This window comes from Alligator sinensis, unplaced genomic scaffold (genome assembly GCF_000455745.1).
Source record: "Alligator sinensis unplaced genomic scaffold, ASM45574v1 scaffold444_1, whole genome shotgun sequence".
Lineage (NCBI taxonomy): Eukaryota > Metazoa > Chordata > Crocodylia > Alligatoridae > Alligator > Alligator sinensis.
In genome coordinates, this window is record NW_005841886.1 from 751,829 (window position 1) to 759,202 (window position 7,374).

Below are 7,374 nucleotides of genomic sequence, written 5' to 3' on the forward strand. Positions count from 1 at the left end.
TGAATGTTCCATTTAATAGCTCCAAATGGACCTGTCATCCATGAATGTGTCTAATCCCATTTTGATCCCAGTTATACTATTTGCCTCTACAACTTCCTGTGGCAGCAAGTTATGTAAAAATATACTTCCTCTTGTTTATTCTGAATCAGCTTCCTGATCATTTCAGCAGGTGCCCCCTAGTTCTTGTATTCTGGAATTTGTTCCCTATTCACTTTGTGCACACCTTGCATGAATTTACAGACTTCTATTATATTCTCCCTTGGCCTTTTCCTTTCCAAACTGAAGAGTCCTAGCCTTTTCAGTGTCTCCTGGGATGACAGCTGCTCTATACCCCTGATCACCTTTGTTCCCATTCTCTGTACCTTTTCTAGTTCCACTACTTATTTTTTGAGATGTGGAGACCAAAACTGCGCACAATATTTAAGATGCGAGCATGTCATGGGTTTCTGCCATTGAATTATGACGTTTTCCAATTCATTTTCAATTCTTTTTTTCACGCTACCTATTGTTTTATAAGCTTCTTTGGTCACTGCTGCACATTGAACCAATATTTATAGAGAACGCTCTACAGTGACTTCAAGCTCTCTGTCCTTTTTTAGTTTGTTCAGTACAGTGGGGTCCTGGTCCACGATTGGGCCTCCTAGGTATTACTGCTGTTCAAACAAAAGTATGTAGAAGTCATCACTATGCCATTACCTGACTGATCAGCCTGTCCATCAGGTCTGTCATGCTTTTGGGTAGGGATGCACTAGTTTTCATGGATCTAATAATGATTTGGGTTAGATGACCTATGGAGGTCCCTTCCAGTCCTGTTTTTCTATGATGGGGCCAGTGGTCACATTCTGAGTCTCACAACAGAAAGCCCAGCCACACTGCAGCTTGTTGTCCCAGGAGGCTACAGGTATCCACTGCAATTTAAGCAGGTGATGAAAGAGGTGGGAAATAGAGTCTTTTCTGACCATGGAACCACTTGATTCAGAGATGTACACTTTCAAGGGACTTTACTGCCTCTATGGGGAAATGTTTTCAGAAGAGGTGATGAAGATTGAATGGGGAGGCTTTTGCAGCCATAGAGGAGTCAAGAGCCCCAAAAAGACTGCTTTAAAGCCCCAACTTCAGCCCCAGGGAGTAGAGGGTCTGCAAGGGACTAAGTGAGAAAAAGTGCATGTATACAAGGCTCTCGCTGGGCTGCATGAGGAGCCAAGACAGCTGATGTGAGTGTCCTTGTGCACTGATACCATTGCACTGCTGTCTAGGAGGAGCTTGGTATCACTAGCCCCCTATAACACATGGAGGTCAATCAGTATTATGTGCAACATCCTAGAAGGATCCTGACTTGGGTCCCAATCCAGCCTTTAGACTAACCAAGTAGATACCTGCCTTGTGACCCCACCACAGGCTTGCACCAGATCTGTGCCAGGTTCGCTGTTGCCTACTCTGCTGTCCAGAAAGTCCACAGAGGTAACAGTTCATGTCACAGGGAAGGACACACAGCCAAGAGACTCCCTCAATGGCATCGACACAGCTACCAGTTCATGCCTGGAAAGGACATACTGGGTACGTCTACATATGTATTGTGCCATAATTACATGTACCAGTTTAATGTACCATAATCAGTGGTACTGTGCAGTAGCACCAGTGCATGTCTTTTACATGACACTAATGTGAAGGAGACCAATGCTTTCGTCGTGATACCCTAATGCGCAGTAGAATTAGTCTATTGCGCTTTTAGTGTCTTGTGTAGACGCACCGACTGGGCACATCAGTACTGGAGCAATTCCCACCCTGCTGAAGGTGAAGGAGTATGAGATACTCCACTGTTCTCAGAGAAGTCCCTACAACTCTGTTCCAAATGCTGTAAAATGTCTCTTTATGCCAGGCCCCACATCCTGGGTTCTCCCCTCATCTCTGTTGCCCATCATTTCCTTACAAAGTGGGTGCGACTACACGTACATTAATGTGCTTTTTCTAAGACACATTAAATTTAGTACCTCCAGTGGAGGGCACTTTTACACATACTCCAGGGGTGGGGGGAGAAGCAGTGCTTTAATTAGAGCAGCTCTGATAGCTGCTCTAATTAAAGCGCCACTGCGTCTCATGTATCAGCGTCCCCACATTTAAAAATGGTGGTGGGGGCACTTGAACTAAAGCTCATTTGACAATCTTTAGTTCAAGTGCCCCTGCTGCCATTTTTAAGTGCAGGGATGCTGATACATGAAACACAGGAGGCTGCTGGAGTGCAGCAATTGCCATGCTTCAGCAGACTTGATTTATGGAGTTTCTGCTCCGAGATGCTGGAATTCCAGCATGTCGGAGAAACCTTGCTGCTCATGTATAGGCACCCTGAGGTACTAAATTAATGTGCATTAGGCTGTGCTAATACACAGTAGTGCATTTTTACACTTTTTTACTGATGCGTAATGTGCAGTAAACTATTTTACTGCATATTAGTGTAATATCACAGGTTTTTATGTGACACTAATGCACAGTAAAATAGCCTACTGTGCATTATAGCACACGTGTAGAAAGACCCAGTGTGAAAGTTTTCCTGATGCAGGTGGTCTCTAATAAAGCCCTGGATTTGATAATCCTTGAACAGTCTGGGTATGACTTCTCTAGTTTTGTGCAGAAGGGCTGGGGACTTACAGAGAAAAACTTGCCAAAAAGAATGGTCCTCCTCCCCTGGGACTTAGCTTGTCAACAGTGGAGAGCTCTGAGGCCTGCTAAAACCCTACAATTTCAGAGAGGGACCGCTAGGGTCCTACTATGCTAGATGCTAAGCTCTTGGGCTTCAGTACTTAGCAGGATCAGGCTGTATGATTCTAAAAAGCCAAGAGTTTTCACACAAATGCCATCAGCCTTGAGGAGTATCAACTAGCTGGAACTTTGAACTATTCCCTGTGCTTGCATAGTCTGGGCATGACCTCCTGTATCCCCATGATATTTAATATATCCAAGAGTTTCCTAATATAGTTACCAATCAATGGGTTTGTAGGCCAAAGGGAGAAAGGCTGCTACACCACTTAAAGGGCTCAGGCCAAGTCCTGTTGATGGTAAACTCCTCTTGACTTCACTGGGAGCAATGGTGGACAACCAACAAAACAGACAGATTATTGGCCCTCAAGGAAATGGGTTTATTACTAAATCTGAGAAGAAGGTGGCAATCACAACTGAGACACTGAGAGCCAGAAGGTATGGACTCAAGCCTGTGCTCTGTCCCAGATCCCTATGTGGCGCTGATGAAGTCATCTGCTGGAATGAATTAAATGTTTGCCTTGCTGGTGTCAATGGCAAAATTCCCATTTACCCAAATGGATCTCTCTGTAAATAGGAACAAAAAGTGAGCTATACATCCCCTCTCACAATGTCTTGTATATTTAATTAGAGGCTGTCTCTTAATCCTTGAGGCTGGGGCCATTTCTTGGGAGTTGCATGTACAGCATCTAGCATAGTAAGGTCTGATCTAAACGGAGGTCCATGGGTATTGCTATTATACTGCTGCTAATGGTTATTTTTGTGCTGATTTCATTTACCATGGCTTTTACCTGCCTGCCCAGATCATGAAGGCCTCTGCCATTGCAGGCACCATGGCATAGAATCCTATTCATCCACTGACCCAGCTCCTTGTTAAAAGCAGGTAGGTTATTTGCCTCCACTAATGTGTTTATCTTATTGCCAGCACTCATCTACACAAGAACCATATTAATATAACTATTACTATTGCGTGTACCTGCAGGCAAAGCCACATGGTCTAATTGCTTGACATTGATATTGTTCTTGAAAGCTGCCAGAAGTGGCTGTGACATGAATTTTCAGACAGGCCCCACTGCCTGCTTCCCAAGCAAACACAGCTCAGCAGGACTCTACAGTACTTCAGAGAGCTTTCTCCCTATATAACACATCTCTCCTTCCCCCAGCTGTTGCAGTGGGTCCTCAGACAGCCTCCAATCCTGAGTCTGATGGCCTGGGATGTAAATCCACAGTGATCCCACCTAAGCTCTCAGGTCTGATTCTGCAGCATGGGTACTGTAGTGATCATGTCATCCTCTGCACCTCAGCCAACTAGGCACCGTGCTGCTGACTGATCAGGCTGTATCTGATGGCTGCTCTATACCTGTTGTGCCATGTTCTTACTCTCTTGACGGTATGAGCCCGCTAGAGCCAGGGCTCTGCTTCTGAGCCATGGTGCAGCTGCTTTGTGCCAACCTTCTGGCATTTTTGCCAGCTGTCAGAGGATCCCCCCAGCACGAGGGATCCTTCGCTGAGGTCTACCACCAGCTGTTCACCTCCCCCCTGAACAGGGTGTGTTGGAGTAGTCACAAAGGGAGGCAGCGTGGCAAGAGCAATGGGTTCCCGAGAATGGCTGCTCAGGGTCTAGGAACCAGACGCAAGTTAGTGTGGTTGCTCCATGTATTTTTGGAACCCAAAAATACTCCCTGTCCTCTCAACAAGGGCAGGCAGAAAGGTGACATGAAACAACCTTTGCTGTTCTCGCCACAGACCCCCTGGATCTGTGTCAAGGGAGGTGAGTTTGAGCCCAATGGTGCTGTGCTAAAGCAAAATACTAAACATGCAAGCAGGATCAGGTCTGCCCTCCAGAGAGGTGACTGACCATGGTCTCTTCCAGGCAGTAGGGCAGCAGGCCAAGGCCAGAGCTCAACAGATCAGAATCAGGTTCATCTTCTCCAGCTGGATTGAACTGCCACGGGCATCTCTGGCACAATCCAAGGCAACTGCCGTTGTGATGAATTCCCTCCTTGTCAGAAAGCTTTGTCAGCTCTTCTGGTCAGGCCCAGTCTTTCACCAGCACACCAGGCCTGATCTTGACAGAAACCTTTGTGAATGGCTGTAACAGAAATTTAAAAAGTATGTAACCACAGCTCCCCAGATAACACCCTGTGAGGGTGACGTGGCAGTCCAGGCACAAGCCCATGGCTTCTGTTACCTTTCCAGTACAGCAGTCAAAAGAAAGACCTTTTCACATGCTAGAGAGCAGTCAAAGCCATGTTTCATAGGATACCTTAACTCTGCAGTGTTGAAGAGGACAGGAAACATGCATCATGGGGGGCATCCATTGTATCATGACCATGGCTCCAACATGTGATAACCAGCCACCTCAGAGGCCTTCACTCCTTTTCTGTAAATACTCTAACCCCAGGAAGTGGGCATCTAATGACATGGAGATAAAATTGGCCCATGACTTGCAAAACTAGGGCAAGTGCTAAGAGGTGTCAAGCATCCTTATCATCTCCCAGAAACAAGCCCTTCCACAGAACAGAAAATGCTAGCCTTCGGTGTACTGCTGGTTTAATCAGGGATTTGCAAAATGATTGTGCACCTGTTTTGTATAACCTTTAAAAAGTATGCTCCATACAGGGCTAAGAGGAGATATTTTAGCTCCTTCAGCCACTACAGAACGAGCAGGTTGGGACGGCTGAGGTAACCTGACCTGGTTTTCTTAGGCTATCACTAAGGGTCAGAGTTAAGGGGATTTAGGTGCTTTGTTTGGAACTGCAAAAGTAATTCAGGATTCGCCTGGGTGTTTCCAGCACTGCAAGTATGGGTCAGTTGTACCTTGCCACCAGGTCTTAGCTACCAGGCTTGAGACTGATTTATGGATTTAAAAAAGGAGCCAAACTCTAACTTAAAATGGAAACTGGGTTTCAGCCTCAGGCCCTAGTCTTGCAAACAGTTGTACACAAAAACACGTGTGCTTCACTTCTCTGTCAGGAATATATAGTGGTGGTAGTGAAATGATACACGTGCCTACACATTTGCAGAACTGGTATCACCTCTCTCGGGGCCTTATCCTGACAGGAGCCAAACTCAGTGGAAGTTGAGGCAAATGGGGGTTTGTCCACTAACTTCACTGGGAGAAAAGGATAAATCCTTAAAGTACAGTCTGTAGGGGCTGTGTTCCCTTTCTCTGTACCTCATGCAGCCACTTGTACCTGTGCCAAGCAAGTATAAAATGTTCTCAGATGTGAAAAGATACTCGGGCATGTGGGTCAGTGTGAGGCAATACAGTCTGGCCCCTACTTGTTCTGTAGTCCCATTGGGATGGAAGAGGTTTCAGATCCTCAGAGGCTGAAGCCCCACTCACTCAGCCCTGGTTTCTTTGACATTCTTAACTTGTATCCAAATGTTTAAAAGGAAGGGCAAGAATAGGTTAGTCAGGGTTTATAGTTATATGGAATTCTTGGAGGAGATGACCTAGGCCAGGGGTTGGCAATTTTTAGGACTAGTGGGTCACTAGCATACGCCTCCGCAGAGCCCCATCCCTGTCTGATCTGTGCCAAGGGCTGCTGTGGCATGCCTCTACCTCAGTCTCTGCTTACTGTCGCCACCTAGTGCTACCAATTCCAATTGCCAATGGCAATGGTGAGCACCAAATTCTTCTGGGGGAAGCAGGGTGAGAGAGTAGACCACAGGACCAAAGCAGGAAGGACTCCAGTGGCAGCAGATGACTTGGATGCTGCAGAGGGGATAGGTGGCACATGGCAGAGGAATGCACGATTCAAGGCAAAGAAAGTTCCCCTGCCACTGCATGCCATCGATTTTCTCCCCCCACTGCCCCACCACTGTGGGCCAGATCGAAACTCTCTACAGGCCAAATCCAGCCTCTGGGTCATAGGTTGCTGACTGCTGGGGTAAGCAGACATGAGACTTCCATTACAAACCAGGCTCTGGTCTCATGTACTCCTTGACTAATCCAGAGTGAAGTCAGTTTGGATTTATGCTGGTGGAATGAGGAGCCTAAATTTACCCCACTCTACACTATGTAGGTTGCAAAAAAGGAGAAGTATCATTTCCATCCTACACCCACTCACGGAGGTAGAATTCCACTGAAGAGGAAAGGTCAGGAACAGTCCTCATTTCATCTCCTACATTTCGCTCACACAGTCAGACTTTGACAGGTTTACAAGGCTCTGAGAGGATGCATATTTCAACTGAGAAGAAGAAACCTGTTTTGCAAGATGCTTTTGTTGAATCTTAATGCCTCAGAGCTTGGCAGCACTTTAAGGAAGTCCGGCAAATGCAGTTCCTAACTAATTAATTAGCTAATAGGACCCATGACCTCCCCACAAGTTAGGTACTGTATTTTTTTTTAATGCAAATTAAACTGCAAGGTCAGATGACTGTCTTTAACCTCTGGAGTGGTAATTGAAACACTAGCATCCCGCACGCGGGGGAAAGAAAATGAAGACGACACCAAAATCATTCAAAAACAGGATTTTTTTTTTCACGTTCACCAATTTTCAAAAACTACAAAAAACCCCAAGGTTGTAACAATGTAACAGTGAAAAAAAATGTTGCTGCATACAAAAACAGAGCCACACTTTTGTGTCTTTTTAGTTTGCTTTTCACTTCTTT